Here is a 22,585-nt window from a genome sequence, read left to right on the forward strand (position 1 = left end):
TGTTGTCCAATGGCCTTTTATTTTACATAAATAGCACCATGGTTTCTTTTCCTTGTTCTGATTAAAGGAGGATTTGGACCCACCACCCCCACCAGAGTGTTTTTGTGGGCCTGATGAAGACTAATTTTTAGATTTGTCCCCACCCTTGTCTGAAGACTTACCATCCTTCTTTTTGTTGCCATCTTTGTCACCCCCTGTATGAACTTTTCTGTTCACTCTTGTTCTGACCCATTTGTCTGCCTTCTTTCCCAATTCTTGGGGAGAGGTCAGATCAGAGTCCACCAAGTACTGGTGCAACAACTCAGACACACAATTATTAAGAATATGCTCTCTCAGGATTAAGTTATACAGGCTGTCATAATCAGTAACTTTACTGCCATGTAACCACCCCTCCAAGGCCTTCACTGAATGGTCAATGAAATCAACCCAGTCTTGTGAAGACTCCTTTTTGGTCTCTCTGAACTTTATCCTGTACTGTTCAGTGGTTAAGCCATAACCATCCAGGAGTGCATTCTTAAGAACTTGGAAATTATTAGCATCATTTTCTTTCACAGTAAGGAGCCTATCCCTACCTTTTCCACTAAATGATAGCCATAGGATAGCAGCCCACTGCCTTTGAGGGACATCCTGTACAACACAGGCCCTCTCAAGTGCAGCAAACCACTTGTTAATGTCATCCCCCTCCTTATAAGGGGGAACTATCTTGTGCAGATTCCTGGAATCATGCTCTTTTGCAGGATGACTATGGGGAATACTGCTGCTGCCACCATGGGTATCTAAACCCAACTTCTGTCTTTCCTTCTCTAATTCAAAAGACTGTCTATCCAAATCCAGCTGTTGCTTTTTAAGCTTCAGTCTGGTTTGTTCCACCCTCAACTTATTGAGTTCCCTCTCTAACATTCTGTCATCAGGGTTGGTGGGAGGGACATTCCTAGAAACAGAGGTATGATGGGAATGAACAGAAGGAGACCTGTCCCTTACAGGAGCCACCCTAACAGCTTGGTTAACAGAAACATTACTACCAGTATGGTGAGAATAAATGCTTTTGCTATGATGTGAGACAACACTATTTATATGGTGTGGCTCATCATCATTACCAACTATGCTAGACTGTCTAGTAATGGGCAGGCTAGGAAGTTTCTTTCCTGAATCTTTTCCTGGGGGAGTCCCTGAATCAGATTGAGAACTATTAGGTACTTTTTCAACAGATGAGGCACCTATGGCCTTATCCTGTTCTCTAAGCATGTTAAGTAACAGTTCCAAGGAAGGATTCTTCCCTACACTCAAACCTCTCTCTATACAGAGACTCCTTGCTCTTTTCCAGCTAAGGTTGTCATATGCAAGTTTGGACAGATCAACATTTTGGCCTGTGCCAGACATTTTTAGAGAGAGTTAAAGTGATAGAAAAAGAGAAAAAAGTTTTCAGAACTTTTTGGAAAGACAGAAAAAAAACTTTTTAAACTTTTAAGAACTTTTTGAAAGTTTAGAAGTACTTTTCAGCACTTAGAAAAGAGTGAAAAGAGGAAATGCAAAACTTTTTGGCTATGTGTATATACACTGACCTTGTTTTGTATATTTTTCTCTTATGAAAAGTACAATGACAAGAGTGGTAAGTAGTCTCAAGCACTTATCCCACCACTGCACAACCAATGTAGGAGGCTGGACTGGCTTGTAGTGAGTACCAAGGGGTACTTGCACCTTGCACCAGGCCCAGTTATCCCTTATTAGTGTATAGGGTGTCTAGCAGCTTAGGCTGATAGATAATGGTAGCTTAGCAGAGCAGCTTAGGCTGAACTAGGAGACGTGTGAAGCTACTACAGTACCACCTAGTGTCATATGCACAATATCATAAGAAAACACAATACACACATACTAAAAATAAAGGTACTTTATTTTTATGACAATATGCCAAAGTATCTTAGAGTGTACCCTCAGTGAGAGGATAGGAAATATACACAAGATATATATACACAATAGCAAAAATATGCAGTATAGTCTTAGAAAACAGTGCAAACAATGTATAGTTACAATAGGATGCAATGGGGAAACATAGGGATAGGGGCAACACAAACCATATACTCCAAAAGTGGAATGTGAACCACGAATGGACCCCAAACCTATGTGACCTTGTAGAGGGTCGCTGGGACTATTAGAAAATAGTGAGAGTTAGAAAAATAACCCTCCGCAAGACCCTGAAAAGTGAGTGCAAAGTGCACTAAAGTTCCCCTAAGGACAAAGAAATCGTGTTAGAGGAATAATGCGGGAAAGACACAAACCAGCAATGCAACAACTGTGGATTTCCAATCTAGGGTACCTGTGGAACAAGGGGACCAAGTCCAAAAGTCACAAGCAAGTCGGAGATGGGCAGATGCCCAGGAAATGCCAGCTGCGGGTGCAAAGAAGCTTCTACTGGACAGAAGAAGCTGAGGTTTCTGCAGGAACGAAAAGGGCTAGAGACTTCCCCTTTGGTGGACGGATCCCTCTTGCCGTGGAGAGTCGTGCAGAAGTGTTTTCCCGCCAAAAGAATGCCAACAAGCCTTGCTTGCTGCAAATCGTGCCGTTAGCGTTTTTGGACGCTGCTGAGGCCCAGGAGGGACCAGGAGGTCGCAAATTGGACCTGAGGAGAGAGGGGAAGTCGAGCAAGACAAAGAGCCCTCACTAAAGCAGGTAGCTCCTGGAGAAGTGCCAGAAACAGGCACTACAAGGGTGCGTGAAACGGTGCTCGCTGAAGTTGCACAAAGGAGTCCCACGTCGCCGGAGACCAACTTAGAAAGTCGTGCAATGCAGGTTAGAGTGCCGTGGATCCAGGCTTGGCTGTGCACAAAGGATTTCCACCGGAAGTGCACAGGGGCCGGAGTAGCTGCAAAGTCGCGGTTCCCAGCAATCCAACCCAGTGAGGTGAGGCAAGGACTTACCTCCACCAAACTTGGACTGAAGAGTCACTGGACTGTGGGGGTCACTTGGACAGAGTCGCTGGATTCGAGGGACCTCGCTCGTAGTGCTGAGAGGAGACCCAAGGGACTGGTAATGCAGCTTTTTGGTGCCTGCGGTTGCAGGGGGAAGATTCCGTCGACCCACGGGAGATTTCTTCAGAGCTTCTGGTGCAGAGAGGAGGCAGACTACCCCCACAGCATGCACAAGCAGGAAAACAGTCGAGAAGGTGGCAGGATCAGCGTTACAGAGTTGCAGTAGTCGTCTTTGCTACTATGTTGCAGGTTTGCAGGCTTCCAGCGCGGTCAGCAGTCGATTCCTTATCAGAAGGTGAAGAGAGAGATGCAGAGGAACTCGGATGAGCTCTTGCATTCGTTATCTAAAGTTTCCCCAGAGACAGAGACCCTAAATAGCCAGAAAAGAGGGTTTGGCTACCTAGGAGAGAGGATAGGCTACTAACACCTGAAGGAGCCTATCAGCAGGAGTCTCTGACGTCACCTGGTGGCACTGGCCACTCAGAGCAGTCCAGTGTGCCAGCAGCACCTCTGTTTCCAAGATGGCAGAGGTCTGGAGCACACTGGAGGAGCTCTGGACACCTCCCAGGGGAGGTGCAGGTCAGGGGAGTGGTCACTCCCCTTTTCTTTGTCCAGTTTCGCGCCAGAGCAGGGGCTAAGGGGTCCCTGAACCGGTGTAGACTGGCTTATGCAGAATTGGGCACCTCTGTGCCCAACAAAGCATTTCCAGAGGCTGGGGGGGGCTACTCCTCCCCTGCCTTCACACCATTTTCCAAACGGAGAGGGTGTCACACCCTCTCTCAGAGGAAGTTCTTTGTTCTGCCATCCTGGGCCAGGCCTGGCTGGACCCCAGGAGGGCAGCTGCCTGTCTGAGGGGTTGGCAGCAGCAGCAGCTGCAGTGAAACCCCAGGAAGGGCAGTTTGGCTGTACCAGGGTCTGTGCTACAGACCACTGGGATCATGGGATTGTGCCAACTATGCCAGGATGGCATAGAGGGGGCAATTCCATGATCATAGACATGTTACATGGCCATATTCGGAGTTACTATTGTGAAGCTACATATAGGTAGTGACCTATATGTAGTGCACGCGTGTAATGGTGTCCCCGCACTCACAAAGTTCAGGGAATTGGCTCTGAACAATGTGGGGGCACCTTGGCTAGTGCCAGGGTGCCCTCACACTAAGTAACTTTGCACCTAACCTTTACCAGGTAAAGGTTAGACATATAGGTGACTTATAAGTTACTTAAGTGCAGTGTAAAATGGCTGTGAAATAACGTGGACGTTATTTCACTCAGGCTGCAGTGGCAGGCCTGTGTAAGAATTGTCAGAGCTCCCTATGGGTGGCAAAAGAAATGCTGCAGCCCATAAGGATCTCCTGGAACCCCAATACCCTGGGTACCTCAGTACCATATACTAGGGAATTATAAGGGTGTTCCAGTAAGCCAATGTAAATTGGTAAAAATGGTCACTAGCCTGTTAGTGACAATTTGGAAAGAAATGAGAGAGCATAACCACTGAGGTTCTGATTAGCAGAGCCTCAGTGAGACAGTTAGTCACTACACAGGTAACACATTCAGGCACACTTATGAGCACTGGGGCCCTGGGTTACCAGGGTCCCAGTGACACATACAACTAAAACAACATATATACAGTGAAAAATGGGGGTAACATGCCAGGCAAGATGGTACTTTCCTACAGGTGTACTGAAGACAAATCAGCAGGATAATCCATTTTTTACTGATTATTCCATTTCCCTTGGCCCACTTTGCCCCCATAGGTTTTTTAAGGATTATGCCAGTTACCAATGCATCTCTCTCTGACCACCATAGGTGTCGTCTTTAAAAAAGATGAAGATAAAGCAAAGAGCTATATTTGCATGTTGTGCTCCCTGAAATGCAATTTTATGGTGTGGCTGTGTGGTTTGACTTTACAATGTTTGATTAAATTGGTGTTTATTACATAAGTAACCAACTACACTAATATTGCATTTGTCTGTAGTATTTCAACATGCAACAATGTCACATTTCACTAACTACATGTTTTTCTTGCTTGGTTGCTTTTGGGTGCACAAAAGAAGAGACATCGCTTCACCTGCAGTACTGCCAAAGAAAAGGCCTCTACAGTTAGTCCTCCAATCTCTTTCGCTTGTGCAGCTTAGTGCCAGTTCCAACTAAGACATTTAAGATGGCCACAAAGAAAGTTGATCCCATTAAAGTGGTCAGTGGGAAGAAGCATCTTTCCACCAGTGGCGTGCCAACCACAACCTTTTCGGAAGACGTGTGCTTGCCACAGCAGCCTCTGGGGAGCAACCTAGGAGCAGCACTCCCACATCAACAGCACCACCCCAACCTGAGCCCAAGACCATGTCTGTCAGTAAGGTAGCCACGGCAATCATGTCAACGCGGACGAGCAGTGACGCTGAATTAAATTTTTCCCTTTCACAGAGTAGTACCCAATCATTACAGGAAACAGAGCTAAGTGGACAGCATCTGTAGCTAGCAATAGAAGATCTTCCCGAAGTTGGAGCAGAATAGGAGGTCAAGCTTGCAGCTGAGCAAGAATCTTCTCTTTTAGAATCAATGTCTCCCAGATCTCCAGCAAGAAAAAGGAAGGGTACTACCTCACCATCTTCTACAGTCACCCCTTCAGATCACAATGATTGAGACATGGAGTGGACCCTGAAAGAGTCCGGGAGAGGCCATGAGAGGCTAGGGGCCAGAAAAGATCCAGAAAGCCTTAGAATCATGGAGGAGAATGATGTTGAGAGGTATGATGATGAGCCAGTCATTGTGGAAGCTGACACAAAGGAGTCCAAAATTACTGTCCACCTGCTTCAAGGGATGTGGCACAGGCACGCCAGCTCCCATATTTGTAAGACCCGGCAGAGATCTGCAACAACCCGTATCTCAGTAAAAGTATGCACTGAAGAGAGGCAAATGCCACACCCACCTACCACCAGTTCTTCCTCAATCATTGGCTCAGAACGAAAGTACTTCTCCGCAGTTTGGGATTTTTTTATGATTAGCAAACAGGAGGAGAACATTGTGATATGCTCCATTTGTCACTTGAGTGTTCGTCGAGGTAAGCCTGTTTCACATTATGGTACTGGAGCCAGATGACCCATATGAAAACCTCACGCAATCCGGTGGGAGGAGCACCTTAAACATTTTTGTGAATGTGGTTTCTGTGGTGAAGGTGAACAGCTCCAGGAAACATCAAATCACAGTGGAAGGTGAGGATAAGAGAGTAGCCTTCTCATGCAAAGCAGCCATGTCCACAGCAGTGTGCCAGAATCACCCATCTCAGCAACCTCACAATGGCACAGGAAGACAAGAGTCAGATGGAGACGCCACAGCATTCGTTGACAGCACCATGACGCACATTGAGTCTACCACCACCCATATCTTAAAAGTCACGTGCATCAATGGCCCCACAAAAGAAGAAAATCCAGAAAATCTACTATTATGGGCATGATTAAGCCATAGGGTCCCTATGATCGCAGCCAACCAATGGTATTTCTGTACTATGGGAAGCTGGCAAAAATGTTAGCGCTGGACCTCCTCCCTTTTTCTTTTGTGGAAGGCGTGGGATTCTCAAAGTTTATAGCAGCCATTTGCCTGAAATGAAAGGTTTCAAGTTGGACTTATTTAGCCAGAGTTGCTGTTCCAGTGCTGCATCACAATGTGCTGCAATTGGTTGGACAAACTTTGTAGCAAAGTGTTGTCTGCAATATCCACCTGATGACAAACATGTAAACCAGTTGTCAGGCTACTGATTACATGTGCATCACTGCACACTGTGGTCCTCATTCGGACCTTGGCGGTAAAAACCGCCTACCGCAGTGGCGACAGCTGCCAAAACACCATCGCTGCAGCTACCAGCTGTCCGCTGGATTACGACCACAGCCAGATTTACGCCAGAAGGATGGCGGAAATCCCGCTGTGGCCATGCCGGTGGGTGGCGGTAAGGTGGTGCTGCTGCCAGCTGTATAATGAGAAATAATATGGCCTGATGGTGTTCTGCTGGCCGACACTGCTGCTGGCAGCAGCGCCCCATCCCGTCTCCTGCCAGAATACCTCCTGGACTCAGGTAAGTGGGTTCTCTGACAAGGAAGGGGGCGTTGTGTGTGGGGGTGTGTATGTGTATGTCTGTGCGTGCGTGTATGCGGGTGTGTGTGTGTGTGTTGTATTTGTGTGCATATCTGGAGGTGTGAGTGGGTGTATGTTGAGTTGTGTGAATGCGTGTCTGCATGTATGTATGTAAGTGTGTGCGGATGTGTGTTTGAATGGATGTATGCATGCGTGGCTGAATGTGGGAATGGGTGTGTGTATGCGTGTGTCCATGTGTGAAGGGAGGGGCGTGAATAAAGGGGGGTCTGGAGAGGAAGGGGGGTGGAGGAATTTGGGGAGGGCTGTGGGGGTGGTACGAAAACCCCTATCAGTGACAGGGAAGGGATTCCCTGTCACTGATAGTGCCTACCGCCATGGTTTTCATGGCGGTAAGGAAGCCACGAAAACAATGGCAGTAGGCAGGGTCATGATCCCGCAGGCTGCACAGTGACGGCTGCCAGGCTGGAGATTGCTATCTATCAGCCAAACCGCCAATGTCATAATATGGTGGAAAGTACTGCCAGCCTGTTGGCAGTACTTTCCACCATATTACCGCCATGGGACTGTATCTCTTTTGCAGGGGGTAAAGCAAAAGTTATCTACAGGTTTTGGCCCTGAAGAAATTTTTAGGAGCATTCGGTGGCATGCAACAAGTAGCCATGTTTGCCATGGAGAAATTCCATGTAGCTGCACACATCTTGGATGAATTTACCAACAAGGTGTCTGAATGGCTGCAACCCAGAAGTCTATGAATTGGATTTATTGCCACGAACAGTAGCAGTAACATAGTCAAGGCCATGGCAGATGGTGGCTATCTGAGGGTCTTGTGTTTGGCACACATCATCAACCTGGTTGTGCAAGACATAGTCAGTAACATACGGACCATCTGCAAATGAATCTGCACTCATTTCAGCCATTCTTTTAAAGCTCAGAAGCAGTTGCAGATTATTCATCACGGTAACAGAGTACCAGTTAAAGCTCTGATACAGAAGGTGTTGCAGTGTCTGTTTGAGCAATACAGCCTGGTCAATGACTGTGTCATTCTAAGGGGAGGGGATGCATTTGGGAAAGCTATGACCACGAATGCAGACAAATGGGGCTTAGTCAAATGCCTGATACAGATGCTGCTCCCTTTTGAGGTTTTCACGCAGGAAGTTAGCAAGCAGGAAAGTACAATGGGACAAGTTATCCCATTGTTGCATTTGCTACAGGAGCATCTAAAGAAGGTGTGAGAAAGTAGCCTCTTTCTTGCATGGTTACCCCCTCTTTTGGCCTGTTTGTGAGTGTTTGTCAGTGCATTTTTACTGTCTCACTGTAGGATCCTGCTAGCCAGGACCCCAGTGCTCATAGTTAAAACCCTATTTGTCAGTGTGCTTTGCCTGTCTCACTGGGTTCTTGCTAGCCAGGACCCCAGGGCTCATACTTAAAACCCTATTTGTCAATGTGCTTTGCCTGTCTCACTGGGAACTTGCTAGCCAGGACCCCAGTGCTCATAGTTTGTGGCCAATGTGTGTGTTCTCAGTATGCTTAACTGTGTCACTGAAGTTCTGCTAACCAGTACTCCAGTGCTTATGCACTCTCTGCTTACCAAATTTGTCACTATTAGTGACTCCATATTCCAATTCTAATTGGCACACTGTAACCCCCTTATAAGTTCCTAGTATATGGTACCTAGGTAACTAGGGCATTGGGGTTCCAGGAGATCCTTATGGGTTGCAGCATTTCTTTTGCCACCCATAAGGAGCTCAGACAAACCTTTCTTCAGGACTGCCATTGCAGCCTGAGTGAAATATTGCCTACACTATTTCACAGCCAAGTCACCTATATGTCTAACCTTCATTTACTAAAGGCTAGGTGCAAAGTTACTGTGTGTGAGTGCACCCTTGCACTAGCAAAGGTGCCCCCACATTGTCCAGGGCCAATTATCCGGACTTCGTGAGTGCGGGGATACCATTGCACATGTGCACTAAATATAGGACAATACCTATATTTAGTTTCACAATGGTAATTCCGAATATGGCCATGTGAGGTGTCTAAGTTCATGGAATTGCCCCCCCCATTCCGAATATGGTATTGGGGGGCCAATCCCATGCACCCTGGGGGCTCCACCATGAACCCCCAGTACTGCCAAACCAGCTCTCTGAGGTTTCTACTGCAGCCCTAGCTGCTGCCACCTCACAGACAGGTGTCTGCCCTCTTGGGGACTGATAAGCTCAATCCCAGGAAGACAGAACAATGCATTTCCTTTGGGAGGAGGGTGTTACAGCATCTCCCTTTTGAAATAGGTGTTACAGGCTTGGGAGGGGTAGCCTCCTAGAGCCTCTGGAAATGCTTTGAATGGTACAGATGATACCCTCCTTGCATAAGCCAGTCTACACTGGGCCAGGGACCCCCAGTCCCCTCTCTGGCCCAAAACTGGTCAAAGGAAAGGGAAGTGACCACTACCCTGTCCATCACCACCCCAGAGGGGGTGCCCAGAGCTCCTCCAGTGTGCACCTGGCATTAGCCATCTTGGATTCTAAGATCCAAGGGGACACTCTGGAGACCTCTGAGTGGCCAGTGCCAGCAGGTGACGTCAGAGACCCCTCATGTTAGGTGCATACCTGGGTAGGTAGCCAATCCCCTTGCTGAGGGCTATTTAGGGTCTCTCCTCAGATTCAGCTTGCAAGATTCCTCCAGGAATCCTCTCTATCCTCTGCTTCAGCTTCTGACCGTCAGATCAACCGCAGACTGCTCCAGGAACCGCTGTAACTGCAACACAGTATCCAGGATGACTCCTGTGACCTGCAACTTTAGCTCCAGCCAGCATTTGCAACAGTTTCCAAGGTGTGCCCGCTCTGAGGACTGCTTGTCTTCATCCTGCACCAGAAGAACTGAAGGAATCTCCTGTGGAGTGACACAGTCACTTCACTGCTGCTGCAGGCACTCTTCTGCAACAACAACCGGTACTCTAGGACTTCTGTTCTGATGACGAGCGTGCTCCCTGGAACACAGGTGGTAGACCAACATGATCCAGACTGTCCTAAGGTCCAGCTGTCCAAATTTGGTGGAGGTAAGAGCTTGCCTCCCCGTGCTGCGACAGTACCCCAGTGTACCGCATCTTCTCCACACTCCATCCTGCGATGCACAACTTGCTGAGTTGTTCACGGCGGCATGTGACTTTCCTTAGTAGTGCCGCGACAACCGCACTTTGCATCTTCTTTGCCCCCATGTTCTGGGACTCCCGTGAGTAACGCCTGGTCTTTTGTGGGCTCCCTGAAGTGCTGAGAGCCCCCTTTTTCTCCTCAGTCAGAGTTGAGACCCTCAGGTCCCTCCCGGGTCCAGGCAACTCCATTTTGATGCAAACCGCGTACTTGTGTGAACTAAGGCTTGTTGGCAGAATCCAGCGACACAAACAGCCTGCATCCAACAACTTGACATGGGACATCACCTGCACCAAGCAGGAACCTGCAGCCATTGTCTTTGGTGCTCTTCTGTCCTGTTCTTCTTACCGGAGAATCCACTTTCTTCTAGGTTGACAGGGGCTCCTGCCCTTCCTCGACTCTTCTTCAACTTCTGGACTTGGTCTCCTCTCTCCATTGGTCTTCAGGTCCAGGAATCCATCATTTGGTGCTTGCAGTCTTGCTTGAATCTTGCAAAATCTCTTATCATGACTTGTAGTGTGTACTGTGGAAACTTGCTGTACTTTACTCCTGCTTTTCTGGGCTCTGGGGTGGGGTAGTTTACTTACTTTTGGTGTTTTCTTACACTCCCAGTGCCCCTCTACACACTACACTTGCCTAGGGGGGAATTTGTGATTTGCATTCCACTATTTTAGTATATGGTTTGTGTTGCCCCTAGGCCCATTGCAATCTTTTGTACTTTCTACTGTTTGCACTATTCTATGACTGTTTACTTACCTGATTTTGGTTACTAGTATATATATTGTGTATAATACTTACCTCCAAAAGGAGTATTGCCTCTAAGATATGTTTGGCTTTGTGTCCCTAAAATAAAGTACCTTTATTTTTGGTAACACTGACTATTGTCTTTTATTGTATATAAGTACTGTGTAACTATAGTGGTATTGCAGGAGCTTTGCATGTCTCCTAGTTCAACCTAAGCTGCTCTGCTACAGCTACCTATAGACAGCTTAAGCTGCTAGAACACTGCCTACATTTCACTAATAAGGGATAACAGGACCCGGTATAAGGTGTAAGTACCTCAGGTACCCACTACAAACCAGGCCAGCCTCCTACAGAAAGTGTCTGAAAGGTTCGCACTCGGTGGTGTGAATGAAAACTCAGAAGCGCATGCCTTCGTTGAGAGCCTAATGTATCACTTGTCTTGTAATGCAAAGCTGCAAAATGACATTATCAAGTCGAAAGATTACATCTGTACCACCTTACTTGATCCACACTAAAAATAAATTATTTGCACTTTCATTCATTTTTCTGAAGGGGATGTTTGAAAATACAAGAGATGGATTGTTGAGAAAGCCAGAGATCTGGAAGAAGAATGGCTGGAAGTTAGAGTCCCACTATGCACATTTGGTGTGCTGTCTTCAACTTCCAGAGAGGGTTGTTTTGTCTCACAGCAGCTAACGCCAGCAACAAGAACACCAGCAACAATAGTATGAGAAGAATCTGACCCAACCCCTGCATTGGCTTGGTTTCAAGTGGCAGGTCTTAAGTCCAGTGAAGAGTCGAAGGCAAAAGAGGTCAAGCAAGTGGCAGCACCACTGACACTTCAGAGGATGTTCCAGAAGTATCTGGATGACCCAAAACAGGTGCATATGGATAAAAGCCCATTGGTCTATTAGTATGGGAAGATGCGCCTATGGCCAGAGCTCAGAAGGCTGGCAATAAAGTATCTGGCTTGTCTTGTAGCCAGTGTATCTGCTGAACATGTGTTCAGTGCAGCTGGTGCAGTTGTTACAGTAAGAAGAACATGATCAAAATGAACCAGCATTTTATATCACCTGATTACACTGTTACCCAAACACCACAGGAGAAAGAAGATGATGATTGGTCAGAATCAAGTGTGTTTGTTGACCAACTTCTGGGTGAAACGCCTACGTTTAAGGACAAACTTCCTGGACTTAGTTGCCACGACCACCATAGAACGTTTTATTTATTTCTCATTGATCTTCTTTCTTTCTTTGCAAAAATAAAGTCACTAGTGGAACATTGTTTGTATCAGATTTATACTGCCCCACAATTTATAATAATCACATATATGGGCGGAATGGAGCTGGACCAGTGTGCAGTGACGAAGCCCCCACATTTCCTTCAGGACATTCAAGACAATACCTGCCTCTCTTACAAGCCATTGCTTATTTTTTTTTTGTTTTACATCATCAAGCTGGGCTATCCTAGAAGATCATTGGTTAAAAGAATGCCAGTGTCACTGCCAAATTCCAATATGTTGTTACCATCAAAGAGGAGATACTATTTTGTATCAGCCACCATGCATGAATTTGAAGAGGTAACTACTAACTATTTCACCAACAAGTGTTGATATGTTGAGTGATTATAAGCGATTACTGATGATGTATGTTGTGGCTGACAGTGAGGGAGGGAGTCCAACAATTCTTAACTTGATTTCAATGATTTGCAATGTTTGGTGGCTGATGGGTGATCATTTTCTCCTGAAAGTGATTGGCCTTTCAAACTTAGCAAAATTTGCCCAGCAGGGTCCACTCCTTTTTTTTAGCTCCTCAGTGACCAGACCAGTCACTTTAGTTACCAAACACAAATGTACGCAAACAACTCTGGTTCTGTTTCTCTATTTGTTCTTCAACAGCAGTGTACTTGACTACACAGGTATACCTTGCTCGGTTTGGGACTAGGACAAAGTTCCTCAGAATCAGGAGGATGAGGATTGGAGGACACAGGGTGGGACCACATCAACAGCTACAAGGAGCAAATGATTGACATCAAAGAAAAATCATGATGATCGAGAAGACTCGGAGGGCTAGAACTTACTCACCTCTGTCGACTGGAGAGAGGTGCATTGATTTGGGAAAAGGCTGATGAGTGTGTGTTTGCTGCATTGTTGGCTCAAACGTTAAACTCTTCTTTATATTTTGCCTCTGAGTCTGATTGATACCCTCCTGACTCCTCATGAAGCTTACCTTGCTTCCTTTATTCATTCTCCTTTACTCTATAATACAGTTACTGTTTCTTAGTATGCAGATCTTATCCTAGTCCTCTCCTGCATGAACAAAACTTGGTGAAAGATCAACACTCCAGCTTACCTACCTGATAGATTCAACCAGACAGTCAAGAACAACAGACATTCCAAGAAGAATGGAGATGCACTGCTCAATTTGGCAATACAGTATCATTTTTCATTTAACAATCATAACTTTTAGAACTATAATCCTACATAACTTTTATTTTTCAAATCTAGAAGACATACCATTTAGATCTATACTATTGTGGGTCTCTCAGGGGCCGAAGGACTGTTTGCAATGCATTTAACTGAACTCTGTCATACTTACCCCTTGATTGTTTCCTTCAACAACAGAGTAATGAGGGGGTGTGCTCAGCACCTTGATGAATATTTGTATGGTTTATTTGGGTAGTATTTACCTTTGTCACACATTTCCCAAATCCCCTTTCCCATCCATTCATTGAGCCCCTAACCCTCTTCCCCTTGCCTGTTTGATGTATTGAGGTGTGACTTAATTTTACTCCATCAATGTATCACACACTTGTTGGGGCGAATGTGGGGAAAGTGATACCAACTCACTGCATGACCTTCTATTACCTGAGTAATATTCCACACCGGCCCTATCAATATCATTATTAAAGCCTTGTGTTGCATGTTCTGTAAATGCTTAACTTTGTCCAACCACTCCTGACTCTGAGCCCACTTCTCGTGATTCAAGGATTTCATTTCCTAAGTTTATTTTTTAAATACAAGCTCCACTTTGCTCGGAAAGTGTTAATATGCTAGTTTTTATTATCATATCAGGTCGGTCTTCTTTGTTGTGTGTTAATTACTGTCATTGTGGCAGTCTGGTCTCAGTTGTCTTGAAATTTTGGCATACTATATGAAGAACTAACTCTCTGTTTTCTTTCAATCTAGTTGGCAGTGATTGATACTCCTTTGATTAATCCAGCAAATGGAGTTCACATAGGTGGGAGTGGCAGCTTGTGTCTTTTCTGTTAGCATGCTAGCCTGCTACTACTATTACCCCCTTAAGTTAAGATAAGATGCCACCTTGGGAAAACCCTGTAGTAAGAAGAATTAGGTTTCAGCCCTCCCTTCAGCTATTCAGGTAAGAGTAGAACTATGGATTGAAGTGAACTTATTTAGTTGGTAATTAACTTCTACTGAAGAAGATGTTGTTTGTGTGTATCTAGGCTTTTGTATGCAAAATAGGCAATGATAATCATCCCCTAATTTTCAATATTGTTACATAGGGCAGTAGAGCAAAGGTAAACGACATACACTTTTTTAGCAGATTTAAAAAACATACTACACTAAAAGACAGCAGTGAAAACTAAAACACCACAATAAACATTTGAGGCATACATAAAGTAAATAGATATCCCCTTGCATGTTTAACAAATAGAAAACCCACCCTTTCCACCCACTACAGTCCCACCCCTTCCACAACCAGATAGCCTTGTCCCCAAATAGTCCTATAAAAGTCTAAAGTACAACCCTGTCCCAACTCCCTCCCCACCCCTCCACTCTCAACAAGTCCCTCCTGTCAAAACAAACAATTAAACAAATGGCCCAGACGAGGGCTTTGCCTATTTGAGTCTGGAGCTGGTCCAGGCTCTGCTCGATCCTAGAGAGCTGACTCATCATACAGTCCATCCGCTGCAGGATATGATGGAATATTGCCCTGTGACAGTGGGAGGGGGTGGCAGCAGGTGCATTCAGATTCTCTGACAGCTGGTGGCAGTGCCGGTGATGTACGGGCCGGGAGGCTGGAGGCTGGGACTAGCATCCTGCTGGACTGGGTCCTGGGTCAGAGGCAGCCATTTCCACATCTTCATCCTCCAGGATCACCAGCCGCAGGTATTCAGGCTGTGTAGTCTCAAGCCTCTGACACTACAGACGAGCTGCTGTCTCCTGCCTGGTGGGAGGCGCTGTTCGACCAGCAGGAGTAGCTATATTGAGACACACAAAGTAAAAAAGACTAATTGCAAACAGTGCTGTGAGAAAACACTTCATGAAAAGTAATTTGTGGATGGCACAGTAGCAGTACATTGCTGGTCCCCTAGGGACATTGGAATTTGATTGGAATTTGATGTGATTATGATTAGGAGATTCACAGGGCCAATTTTATGTGTTTATATACACGTGTCTCACATTAAAAACACTGACTGTGTGGTAGAAAACAGACACTTTTAGTGGAAAAATAAAAACCAGTTACCTCATCTATGAGTAAGGCATTATGCACTGGGGAATAAGTTCTTGTGCCAAATTAACGGAGGCATGATAGCCAGGGTTTGGGGTGCTTAGCTACTGTAAGAAGCTGGGGAAGCTTTATTTATATATCTTTAATTGCAGTGGCCCTGCTCATCTCCAAATGCCTTTCACATGGTTTCTACCCTGACTCCAAAGAGGCAAGTGAATAATAATGGAGATACTAAGTCACACACTTCACGTATAAAATGTGGATATATCATCCTTCCTGCCATAATTAGACGGTGAGGAAAATTATGCACTGCACTGCATGGAATGGAACAGGATATTCAGATTGTATTTGTTACTTTTGTCACAGAGTATCCCTTATGCCAAACTTGAAATCAAATCAGGCACTTACTAATCCCACTTTACTCACTGGCCTTACCCACCACCACAAATTATTTCCAACAAATTGGTTTGCTGAGCAGTAAGGGAAGGAAACTTGTCTTACTGTACTACAGGGTAAGGCAGAGGGATTAGGCGGGTAGGTAGAGGTTTTGCTATAGATTAGAGGGGTGTCACTGATTATTGATTCATCATGTACCTAAGCTTTAGCTTATTCATTAACTGTATGGATGAAACTCTAAAGGGAAACATCTGAACAGGCATAAAATAAATCTGTTATAGGAAACCTTGAAATATATTTCGGAAACACTTCACATGGCCAAATAAATGTGGCACATGGCAAGAATGTTTGTTCAGTTTTTTTGGTATCTTGGGGCGAAGGAACTTTGGAAAGAATAAAGGAGTAAAGTACTAAGAGGTGGTTAACTGGACTAAGGGCAACACACCTTATGTGTTTGGTTTGCAGTGCATTGAAAACTTTCTAAATGCTGCATTAACTGAACCAGACACACATTGCACAGCCGGCACTACAGTCACAAATCAAAACATACAGCAGTTCTTCGGTCATGGGTGGTGAAATGCCATGGGCGGGGAAGGGGTTGCTGAATGATGATGAGTGTGATACATATCAGCCTCGCTTTACAAATACAGTGAGTCAAAGGCCAGTTAACATACCCTCCACTTTGAGCCATAGCTTTGATAACCATAAAACAAATCAAGCAAAGTAGGTGAGCAGCATACCCCTCTCCAGAAGAGCTCCCTTGTTTATTCCTCCAAGCATTTTTTCAATCATCCTTTAATTCTTCCTACTTTATTCACCCATATCCACCATGATTTAAGCTTTACTTTTGTGTCATCCAGTCTTTCACTGAAATGTCCAATCCATTATCCATCCATTCAGTTTCCACCCTTTCTTTCAATCATCCAATCCACCCATTTACCCAATACTCAACCACTCATCCTTTTACCCACCCATGCATCCTTTCCTTTCACTCATTTTACCCACCCTTTCTTTTAGCCTTCAAATCTTTTCCTTTTCCATCAAACCATCATTTGTATTGCACATTATGTGAGGTTTTGCTGAATTGCAGATAAAAGAGGTAAAGTGGGGGCTTCACAATCATGATGACCCCCTTGTAGCTAGTGAGTATAATAGTAATTGTGAATAAGCAAGCAGTGTGATTTACCGCCGCCCATCCCTGCTGCCGCTTCTCCCCCTCCAACTGACTCTCCTCCTGCATCAGTACTTGAACCAGTGCCACTGGTGGTCATTGTGGCTAGAAACAAAATATACATTTTTTAGATGCCAGATTCACTTCCCTCCATTTTTTAAATTAAAAAAAAGCAACCGCAATACATCGCAACAGTTCGGTTAGCACTGCAGTATTTTTTACCAAAAATAGCATTCTGGGCATTTTGTTGGTTCACAATGTTAGAAGAGCCAGGTAATCAAGCCAACCAAAACTGTTTTGTAATGGAAGGATAGAGCTATAGCCTATGATGATGATGACTCAGAATCATTGAAGTGCAATGAAGAGGTAGAATAATAATGGTCAATACAAGAAAGAAAAAAAGATAATGCAGGGATGACAGGAATTAAACAAAATTTGGATAGGGGAGTTGGAAAAAAAGTGGACAGTATAAAAAAATAAACAAGGCAAAATTGAAAATATTATAATAGTAGTCAGAAGTAAAAGTTAGGGAAATAATAATAATAATAAATAATAGGACTTACTTGGGTGAGCAGAGCCCTCAGCAGTGATGCTGGTGGTCGGTGCCTCCTTCTCCTCCCCTGCTCTTCCCGAACCCACCTCAGCACTAACCATCTTCTTGCCCTTGGGTGCTGGTATAAGAAATAAAGATAACTAAATAGATTAGTGGTACAGTTAATCTCCACAAAATTATCATAGAAGGCAAACAAAGTAATATTGTACTTATCTAAATCAGATCGACTATCCTTGAGTTGGCTATAATTAGCTCAAATGTCCGTAACAAAAACTACATTTGGAACTAATGCGCTGCAATGAATGATCTTTGATTCTACTCTTATTTCTCGATCCCCTTGAAGGACCAACTCAGTCTCCCTTTTTTGCAATGCATAGATGCATACTTGTAGCACTACACTCACTATGAAATTGCTTGAGACTGTACGAGCTACATAGGTAAAAGTCAAAGAGAACGCTAACTCACTGATATCACTAATTCGCAATGTGGAAAGGAGGTCAGAGAAGTCTGCATTGCAATGGCTTCTTAAATGATCAGGCAAAGCGATCCGACGAGCCCATGAGTATGATTAGGTAGTGCGGGGCACCTTCCTAGCTTAAACTGGATCAAATAATAATATTCTTAACGTAAACTAAACTTAATTTACCTCTGAGTGTAACCAGCATGTTTTTCAGAAAAAAGGTTAGCATTAGCACAAACACAACAAATAATATAATTAATACTCACTGAGCCCTGGAATCTTGATGCCTAGCAGGTCCAGCTGGTCCTGCTCCCCGTCAAGGATATCTGCCCCATGGTGCTTCAGCTGTTGGGTGGTGCGCTGGACCTGGCTGGGGTGCTGCACAAACCTGCACACCCTCCCCCAACACAGCTGATGCTCCTACAGGGGGTACCCGTTGCCAGGCCAGCATGGAAGAGAGGTGGCACTGCAGATAGAAAAACAGTGCTGCCACCTATACCTCACAAAAGATTGGCCGGGTTGCACCCTTTGGAGGCACCACCTCACAAAAGGTAGGTGGCTGCTGCTGGATGCTCTAGGGGCCTGGTGGCATTGCTCCCCTGCTCTGCCACGGCGCTGGATTGGGTAAACAACAGGAAAAGAAACAGGATAAGGAGGGAAGGAAGGAAAGAAGGAAGGAAGGAAGGCAGGAAGGAAGGAAGGAAGGAAGGAAGGAAATGGGAAAATAAAAATACAAAGAGTCACGAAAATACAAAACAAAGAAAAAAAATTAAAATTCACAGACAAAAAACCCACACTAATATAATCAATAAAAGTCAGGTGTAGATTAATTATGAAGGAGGAGGATTGAAAAGATATAGAAGTATTCAGAAAACAGTCCTAGCACCATGAACAGAGTAAGAAAAACGAAATTGCCGTGCCCATGCGAACGATGTGGTGCCGCTCACTCATGATTTTGTATGCAGGAATGTACTTCTCATTGCATTTTATGTAAAATGCAATGTGAACGGGGACAGCAAGGAATCTCTGCCCACCTGCAGATTTCTACGTAGCACAGCTAGTTTTTTTAGTACTCTGTGGAGTTCCACATAGTGAGACTCTGCAAACTCCTCCCTGGCCTAATAGTTTTTCGACTTTGATCCAGCCTTGCCTGACTAGATGTCTGTGGCTGGTGCTTTGATCTTTTAGATACTAGTTTTGAATAAAAACTTTAAAAAATCATAACTCTGATTGTACTAATTGGATTTTTGTCATATTGATGTTAAATACTTTATTACAATTTTCTCTATAATTCCACATTGATGTGGGATTTTTCTTTTGTGTACTGCATACATACTTTACACATTGCCTCTAAGTTAAGCCTGGCTGCTTTTGTCCCAGGGTACTTAAGGTTGTGTCCAACTTAACTTAGTGGATTTTTGTGGTTAATCCTGCAAGGGATTGTGGCAGTTGCTTGACCAAGGCTTACACCCCAGTCAACCAACAACCGCATTTCTCATAGTAAGCCTTATTTATAAAAATATCCATGGTGTATCTAGTTTTTAAAGCAGTCATGACAGAAATGAGTAGCTAAAAATAAAAGAACCTAATAAACACCACAGCTCAGCACATTAGAGATAGTCAGGAGGTGTCGGTATGATGATCCAGTGGGTTATCACAAGTGGCATCAGTCTGATATGTTCTGCAGATCACAAGTCTGGATCCTGGAAAGGTCAACACAGGTGTTCACTGTCTTGAGGAATATATATTGAGTAACATTAAATTAAGTAATATTAACCTGTAATAATTGCAGTACTTCGAAATATACCAAGTGAGGGGTGAAGCCCTGTTAGACCTGACAGCCTTAGGGTGGTCACCCCTAACTTTTTGCCTGCCTCCCTCCACTTTTTGGACACTGTTTTTGTTGGTTTTTAGACTCTGATCACTTTACCACTGCTAACCCGTGCTAAAGTGCATATGCTCTCTCCCTTTAAACATGGTAACATTCATTGGATCATACTCAATTGGACTATTAAATTTACTAATAATTCACTGGTAGTGTGCACTATATGTGCCCAGGGTCTGTAGATTAAATGTCACTAATGGGCCTGCAGCACTGGTTGTGCCACCCACTTAAGTAGCCCCTTAACCTTGTCTCAGGCCTGCCATTGTAAGGCCTGGGTGAGCAGTTTCACTGCCAATTCGACTTGGCATTTAAAAGTACTTGCTAAGCCTAAAGACTCCCCTTGTTCTACATATAACACACCCCTAAGGTATGCCCTAGGTAACCCATAGGGCAGGGTGCTGTGTTGGCAAAAGGCAGGGCATGTACCTATGTAGTTTACATGTCCTGGTAGTGTAAAAATTCCCAAATTTGTTTTTACACTGCTGTGAGGCCTGCTCCCTTAATAGGCTAACATTGGGGCTGCCCTCATACATTGAATGGTAGCTGCTGATCTGAAAGGAGTAGGAAGGCCACATTTAGTATGGCCTGAATGGTGATATAAAATCCTGCTGACTGGTAAAGTTAGATTTAATATTACTATTTTAGAAATGCCACTTTTTATAAAGTGAGCATTCTCTGCGCTTACATTTTTCTGTGCCTTACAATCCACGTCTGGCTGAGTTTAGTTGACAGCTCCTTGTGCATTCACTCAGACACACCTTAAACACAGGATACTTAGCCTCACTTGCATACATCTGCATTTTGAATGAGTCTTCCTGGGCTGGGAGGGTGGGGGGCCTGCTCTCACACAAAGGACTGCCACACCCCCTACTGGGACCCTGTCAGACAGGATTGAACTGAAAGGGGACCTGGTGCACTTCTAATCTACTCTTTAAAGTCCCCCCCACTTCAAAGGCACATTTGGGTATATAAACAGGGCCTCTTCCCCTTCCAACTCAAACACTTCCTAGAGAAGATAACTGGAACCAGAACCTGCATCCTGCCAAGAAGAACTGCCTAGCTGCCCAAAGGACTCACCTGACTGCTTTCTGTGAAGGGCTGCTGCCTTGCTGTTGCCCTGCTGCCTTTCTGCTCTCTGGCTGAGGTGAAGAAGTGCTCTCCAAGGGCTTGGATAGAGCTTGCCTCCTGTTCCCTGAAGTCTGAGGACCAAAAAAGACTTCTCTCTTGCACGGGAATTCTTGTGCTGTGAAAATTTGATGCACCGCATGCTAAAACTGACGCACAGCCTGCCCTGCGGTGAGAAATTCACCGCACGGCAAACTGGAATGACGCAGTGCGACTTTGCAAGGAGAAGATTGACGCAGTGCCTGCGTTGCGACTGGAACTTCGACGCACGGCCCACCGGATCGTCGCACAGCCAACCTGGGACCCCCCCAGCCCGACTTCCAGAGGGGAAATCGACGCAGCACCTGCAGTGTGGAAGAAGCTTCCATGCAACGCCCACCGGAAAGACACAGCGCTGGTGACTTCACTCCGCAAGTCCAGGATTCCGCGCACAGGCCCCGGGCATCTGAAAACCCTGCAACCCGAAGAGGATCCACGACCGAGCACCAGAAATCGACACGAAGCTGTCCCTGCATGGAAACTAAACGACGCATCGCCATGTGCAGCACGAGAAATCGAAGCACACCCCTTTGTTTCCATGCTTCTCCTCCTTTGCGGGGCCTTTGCAGAGATTTTTCACTCGAATCAGGTACTTTGTGCCTGAAAGAGACTTTGTTTGCTTTTAAAAGACTTAAGACACCTTACAACACTTTTCAGTGATATCCCTACATTTATTTATTGCACCTTTGATCCTTTTGACCTACAAATATCCAGATAAATATATATTTTTTTAAACACTGTGTGGTGTATTTTTGTGGTGTTATATTGTGTTATTGTATGATTTATTGCACAAATACTTTACACATTGCCTTCTAAGTTAAGCCTGACTGCTCAGTGCTAAGCTACCAGATAATTTGGATTGTTTGTGACTTACCCTGACTAGAGTGAGGGTCCTTGCTTGGACGGGGGTAACCTGACTGCCAACCAAAGACCCCATTTCTAACAAGCCCCATACATAACAAGCTATTGTCATGTGTTTCTCCGGGGCCTGCACCAAAATGGTCTAGGAAGAGCACTGCTGCTAATAAGAAAATTTCAGAAATGTGTGTGTATCAGTGAAGCTTTAGGTGAATAGTGAAAGCATGAAAAAAAACTTGAACTTGTTCACACTTAAGGTATGCATGCTATAGGGATGCTTCCTAGAAGCTTAAGTGCACCTAGTAAATATTCCATGTGTTCTGGTACTGGAGCTAAATATTGTTAACAAGGTAATGAGAACTAAGCAGATGAATACTGTAGTTATATAAATAAGGCTCACAGTAACATGGTGTCAACAGTCATTTTACTTTGTGCCTGCTATTCTCAGTTCCTACTACGGTGTTCCATGGAAGCATATTCAAAGATTTTGAAATAAGTATGACCAATTCTATTTGATCACTAAGGCCATTTCAGAAAGAACCAAGGTCAAAAATCCAACACAGCTTTCTTCTTTCTTCTTAGGACCAGCGCTCCATGGCTACACACCATCACAACGATCCACAATTGTGGAGGGACATTGTGAAAAATAGATACAGAAGGGCAATGCACGGTTTCACTTAG

The 22,585-nt window shown here is 44.8% G+C and overlaps 1 protein-coding gene across 1 annotated transcript in view; it reads left to right on the forward strand.

The window, feature by feature from the left end:
* SLC9A4 (solute carrier family 9 member A4) overlaps positions 1-22,585 on the forward strand; it is a 483,018-nt gene that overhangs the window by 260,740 nt on the left and 199,693 nt on the right. The window lies entirely within an intron of this gene.

This window comes from Pleurodeles waltl, chromosome 8 (assembly GCF_031143425.1).
Source record: "Pleurodeles waltl isolate 20211129_DDA chromosome 8, aPleWal1.hap1.20221129, whole genome shotgun sequence".
In the NCBI taxonomy this organism is placed as follows: domain Eukaryota; kingdom Metazoa; phylum Chordata; class Amphibia; order Caudata; family Salamandridae; genus Pleurodeles; species Pleurodeles waltl.